Source organism: Copadichromis virginalis, linkage group LG3, assembly GCF_057382275.1.
Source record: "Copadichromis virginalis isolate Kocher_CV1m ecotype Utaka linkage group LG3, C_Virginalis_male_GT1.1, whole genome shotgun sequence".
In the NCBI taxonomy this organism is placed as follows: Eukaryota; Metazoa; Chordata; class Actinopteri; order Cichliformes; family Cichlidae; genus Copadichromis; species Copadichromis virginalis.
This window is the reverse complement of record NC_140620.1, coordinates 54,732,455-54,739,270: the sequence shown is the minus strand read 5'-3', so window position 1 is coordinate 54,739,270 and position 6,816 is coordinate 54,732,455.

Sequence of the window (6,816 nt, the reverse complement as noted above, 5' to 3'; positions counted from 1 at the left end):
TGCATTTCAAATCGCTAAATGTTATAACACAGTTAAAGAGGGATTCTGTTTCGTTGTCATTTCACATGCTGTTGCATATTGACACGGGACCGAGTGGTCTGTACTGAAACTGGACAGGTGCAGAAACCCAGACAGAGACAGCAGGTGGTTTAACAATATTTTATTGGTTAGGCTTAAACTTTGGTAACGTGTCGAGGAGAAAAGCAAATAAAACGTAGAGCTTGACGTGGCGTGGCCTGGGTAACGAGGCTAAGGAGTATGCAGGACTAGAGAGAGGGAACGGGGCCTGAGATGCAGACTGGAGCTGGGCAGGAAACAGTCACACTGAAGAGAGAAGACAACGGAGTTAGGGAGTTAGTGGAGGTAGCCCTTAAGTGGAAAGTAATTTGTATAGCAATTCTTATTTGCAGGAGGAGGAACAGAGTGTTAAGAGGGGGGAGACAAGAATCCGGGCGAGCTGAGTGGCGTGGAAAGGCTGACCTGAGATCCGGAGGTTTCAGATGGAGGTTGATGGCAGGAGGGCAGGCAGGTGAGGCACAAAGGGATTTCTACAATCCTTAGTCCGCGTGTAAAGCGTGAGCCAAAGGTTTGAGCCAAGGTGAATCCAGAAACTGCAGCACAAGAAAGTTTCGTTAACAAGGTAAATCACATAGAGAACTTGAAACATGCCGGTTACCAACATAGGTTGATGATGAACTGGCGGTGAATGAACGTCAGCGTGAAGCTTAAATCACTCTGGCATGATTACTTGCAATTGGATCCAGGTGTGCAGGAGCTGGAGGAGGTGGCCCTGCCCAGGGACGTGTCCCAGGTAGGTTCAGGAGCCTTGTGGAAATTCCAGCCATCCACCGCGGACCATGAGACATAGATCAGCAAACAGGAAGCATCTGCTGATAATACTACCCTGCCGATTGGGCTCTAGTAATAATGAATGAACTGTGATATCCAAAACAGAAATTTCCTACTGTCTATTGTTACGAAATCAGTTTCACCCCGGTTCTGTTTATTCCTCGGGCATCCAGAGACGGCACCGGACTCGGCAGTCATTTTCACAAAAACCTTTATTCATCTTCAGTTGGTGTGGGTGCGTCGTAACAGTCAAAGCACTGTGTGTGTGTCTCTGTGTATGTGACTTCCTGCTGGTCATAAAAGTAATCTCCTCACTCAATCTACACCAAATTCCTTTAGACAACATACAAAACACAGTTTACAAACACTGAGACCCCCACTCTGCATCCACTGGGCCATTGGCCTCTTGTTGTCTTACATTTAGAGATAAGGTGAAGAGTCTCCTGCAAACCTACTTCTAAGTTATAACAATTCTGACCGTTTATTAGATTCAGGTTAAAGCATCAGCATCAGCAACCCCCAACTGTGGCTTCCTGTCTCCTTTTATGACAGCAGACCCCGAGTGTCATTAAATTTCTTTCCCTCTAAACAATCACACTCTCAGGCTACAGCTAAGCCAAACTGAAACACAGACAAATCCTTCCTTATTCCTCTGATCTAAACAAATTTAACACATCATATTATAATAACTATTTTCTTGTACTCACACTATCAATAACTACTAACAATGCTGATTCATAATAAATATCAATTATTATTATTTTTATTATTATTAAATCTCACAGTACTTCCAGTACTGATTTTTTTCTTTAGTGGTTGGCAAATAAACAAATATTTGTTTTGGTTGAAACTCCGAAGCCCCCAAAACATCATAATTCCCAGAAAAGAAACAGCTTGTTTGGCAAATCTGTGTTCCCCTTAGCTCAGCTGACACCCCCACAAACACATATGGTAGGGCAATCGCAGCTGATGTTACCTTTGCTCAAAGAAAGACTTTTCTTTTTGAACAAACTGTTATGCTGAGGTCCAGAAACAAGCACACAAGAGGAAAAATACAAAAGGCACAGTGAGGCTCCCTGATGCCACTGGCAGCTGAAACACTACAGCATGCCTTTTATGTTTATTTCCCAAGTAAAGCCAGCTCTGCATCAGTATTTTAGGGTTGTAGTCTTTGAACCAAAACTCAGCATTCAGGCCGCAGGTGTCCGTGGACTTGCCTGTCAAGTGTCTGCGTCCTAAACCAAGGACAGAACAGGAGGATTACCTCACCTGTACGCTTGTCTTTGGGGACTTCAGACAACGTCTGTTCCTGCAGGAGCCCCTCCTCTGTCATAAATACCGCCTCGGGGTGCATGATCACACACCCGATTAAACACACAAACAAACACACAGGCATCTCACAGCTCATTTAACCTTTTACTCTAGAGAGTGGCAAATAAACAAATTGAATCTGAGGCTGCACCGCACCCATGTGTGCGACCGGCGAGACAGACTCAAGTGCAACGCTGTAAACCTGCTTGGCAATGAGGGTGGCTGCCGAGACGGCGTTGTTGTTGATTGTCAAGCCACCCAGTGATGTCATATTTCTTGTGAAAGCTGCTCTAGTGTATTTACAGCTGAGCTATCTGCCTGTGGGGAAATGATGCTGCTGCTTTGTTTTGGCTTTTTGCTGCTTTTTTGTGTGTTTTGGATTGGGTGAATGTGGAGCAGAGCTCTCCCTGTAGGAGGAGCAAGAAAGCTGTCAGATTTAGCAGGGGAATATTTGAGATGTCTTATCGTTGTGTGATCCCTGCATGTGTGCACATCATATTTTATAGATTGGTGAGTAAACGGGAAAAGCGGCCAAAAAAGGCACAACTCACAGTTGGATTGAAGATTGGATGATGACATCGGGAGGAAACACCACACAAAATGGAGCAGAGACGTCTTGTTCTTCTTTCCTTCCTTACCTTTACTAACCTCTGCTCCAGATTTACAAACAGAGCCTTTGATTTGATACCACGTCTCTCTGCACGAGCTGATTCAATCCCTGCAGAGGCAGTGGCGCATAGACTCTTGACTCACTGTTTTTAACTTGATTACTGTGAAAGCTTTTTTCGTGCTCGGAGGATGGGGGAAGAATAAAACATACAAAACCAGCACAGTACTCACATTTTGTCACAGCAAGATCTCATAGAGCTAACTGGTTTTAGAGAGTGTCTGTCATGTTCTCTAATTGGCTATGGTGACATTTTGACTAGAAGGGAACTTTTGACTTTTAATTCCAAGAAAATTTCCACCCTGAGGTTGAAATTAGCAGCTGTGAAAGCCAGTCTGTGGTCATATGCATTTACATTCACATGCATGCTCGAGCCTCATTTATAAATAATAGCACTAGCATGGTTTCTGCATTAATCCTCATTCAACTTTAAGCTAAGATTTATCTTGGACCTGAAGAGTCCTTTTCTGTGTGCCAGCACAGCACAAAATCGCTCTTACTAACTTGATCGTGAAATATTAATGCTGTGTGTGTATCTTGATTAAGGGGGAGTGCAGATTTTCTCCTGCAGAGGGTGAATGATGGACAGTTTTGGATTAGTGCCACTTTTGGCTGTTAAATGCAGACTGTATATAAAAGTTAGAGACAGCCACTGTGACACCCGTGGGATTCCACTGATGTAGAAGTCCTGAGTTTGCCATTTTAGTATTTCTGAAACCAGACACCATGAATGAAGGGCGGATTTAACAAAGCACCCTAATTGCAGCACGGTGGTTAGCACTGTTGCCGCACAGTAAGAAGGTCCTGAGTTCAATTCCAGGCTGGGGTCTTTCTGTGTGGAGTTTGCATGTTGTTTGCGTGGGTCCTCCACAGGTAGTCTGGCTTCCTCTCACAGTCCAAAGACATGCAGTTAGTGGGGATAGCTTAATTGGTCAAATTGCCCATAGGTGTGAATAGTTGTCTTTGTCTATGTGTTAGCCCTGTGACAGCCTGGCGACCTGTCCAGGGTGTACCCTGCCTTTCACCTTATGACAGCTGGGATAGGCCCCTGCGGTCCTGAAAAGGATAAGCGGAAGTAAATGGTTGGGTGGTTTTGGCCCTAATTACACTATGCACACCAATACAGGCGAGACCTGCCGACCACAAAGTAGCCATCATATAAGCCGCTCAGAATAATTAAAGGAACACTTTAACCAGAGAATAGCATCAATATAATTAAACTTCTGGGATATTAATCTGCTCCGATCAATTTCAGGTAGGTTGGTGTTAATGAAATTAAGAATAGCTGCACTAGAGCAGGATGGGTTTTTCTAGTTTTGCATTTGATCAGGGTCACTGTCACTAATGGTAGCATGGTAGTCCAACTCCTCCAGGATGTGTTTATTAATGGTCAGAAATAGTTAACACAGATTCATTGTTCTAAATAAAATATATGATTACAAAGTAGTCCCGTGTACAGACTCAAAAGCTTTGTGTCTGACAAGCAGCATCATAGCCATATGAGGCCTGCTCCCTTCTTATTGCATGACAAATCAAGAAGATCTGGAGCGGAGTCCAAGGTTGACTTTGTATCTGGTAGCAGCTTACTCTCAATATGAGGCCCAACGAGAGTTTTGATGCAAGTGAAGGACATTAAAGTGAAGAGAATTAAATGTAAAATTATGCTTATTCAAATATTCTCCTTGTATAAACAAGCTTCTCTCAAGGTCTCATAGTGAAAATGTTTTCTGCAAGCAAAAGAGGGAATCCCAGTGTTTCACTGGTAAATCAATACAAGGAAGGATGGAAGGATTCGTGAATGCAAAGAGGGCGGCGTCTTATGTCAGACATAGCTTTATAAATAACAGAGCAATAATCAGCATCTTCTGTTGTAAGGTCTTCAATAGGTGGACTCCTCCTCCTGGAGAGGAGAGATATTTATGGGCTGGTCTCATGTGGTAACACTGTTGATGTCAGGGACAGCATAAAAAGAAAAATACAGAGAAGAACAATGGCAGAGCTTAATTACTGTGTGGTTTAACAGTTTTTTAAAAATATGACAAAATTACAGGATTTCTTTTTACTAGATGAATTGAATTGCTCTATTTAAAAAGAATAATTATAGCTTTTTTAATAGTTGAGTGCACCTGAACAGAAAATGAAAATATTTTCAAAACTCAAAACTGACTTTTTTACTAAACCCAGACCATCCTCTGTTTATCTTTAAAGCTGTATAAAGGCTTTTAATGCACAAAATGCTGGAGACGAGCCCCTCTCTGCCTCCTGCGGAAGAGCCATCATTACTGCTCCGTTCCTCAGGAGAAAAACTCTCTGTGGCGTTGGTATGGATGCTGAAAGGTGGAGGCACAGGGAGCGCCTCAGTGCCCTATATAACCAAAGAGGCAGCGGCCTGTAGAGAACCCAGCTTAGCATCCTGTCTGTACTCGAGCACTGAGCCCCTCAAACAACATCCCAGTCTAGTGGAAGCCTCGTATAGATGAATATATGAATCCACCTTTTGTGTTTCTTCTTGGACCAAATATTTTTGTGTCTTCTCGTATTATTGTGAAACTAAAGAGTTAACTTGTAACGTTATCCCTTTAATGTGGAGATTAGACAAACACCCTGCAGAGAGCTCGCCTCCTTGTTAAGAGGTCAACTAAGACATATGCTCCTATTAATTCACATGTTACAATCAGGGCATCTTATTACCGACCAGGTAATTTCATTGGATGAATTTGTGGCATTTATTTTTTCGAATCAAGCTCATGTTTTGGATCCAAATAAACAGCTCTGCCCTATCGGACCACTGCACCGGGCAACGAGTACTCTTGTAGATCACATTGTGTATTCAGTACTGGTAGGGCACCGGTACTGAATACACAATGATGTGGAAATGGTAAAATAAAACTATTTTACCTCTGACACACAGCTAGACACGGCTCTGGGTCAGTGTCTAGGTCTCTGAAATGATCTGTCTCCTCACATGTGGTCCCAACTGCCCCACTGGCATCCTGACATACTATCAATCAGAGGTGGGACCAAGTCATTGTTTTGCAAGTCTCAAGTAAGTCTCAAGTCTTTATCCTCAAGTCTCAAGTCAAGTCTCAAGTAATGTCAGGCAAGTCAGAGTCGAGTCTCAAGTCACTGGTGTAAAAGTCCGAGTCAAGTCACAAGTCTGAAACTTTGAATTTCAAGTCCTTTCGAGTCTTTAAAAAAAAAAAAAGAAAAAATAATGTTGCAGTTATATGCTAAATGTAAATATTAGACCATGTAATTTTAAAATCTGTGTTTTTCTCAACACATGACAAAATAGTGAACTTAGAAAATACACACAAATTGTGAAATTGCACCTCTTTAAAATGCAGCTCAATTAAACCTAGCTCCAAGAATAATTTTCACCGACAGTTCTGAGATAAGCTGCATGTTATTCTTGGATGCGGTTGTAGGACTGGCTTTAAAATCGCATGACAAAAATATCATACACATTAAAAAAAACTGTATCACCAACGTAGCCTGGACAACATTTGCTAGTTAGATGAAGTCAGCTATCTCATCTTAGCATATTTATATGCATATTTATAATCATACGGTTGTTGGAGTGAGTGCACACACTCATGAAGTTTAGTAACTTCAGGTCACTGCAACAAGCCCAGGTACAGTTTACCGACGGATGGGTGCAGGACCTTGAAATGCACCGTGTAGAAAGTAAAGACCATCGTACGTATCATAAGTTTACCAGTCTCACAAATTGTCGTCATAAATACACATTCCTTAACCGTTTATTAATAGGACCTTTGAGCTCAACGGTAATTAATTAGTAGTGGAAATAATTTCTGGTACCCATCACAGAAATGTAGCAGTGACAATAATATTGTATGCTGTAATCGTACTGGGCAATTAGTGATACAAAAAACCTGTTTTATCCTGTGAATAAAAGTATATGTTTTTGTCAATGTACCATAATAACAGAAGCGAAACGCAATATTGTGTCAGGACAATTCACTATT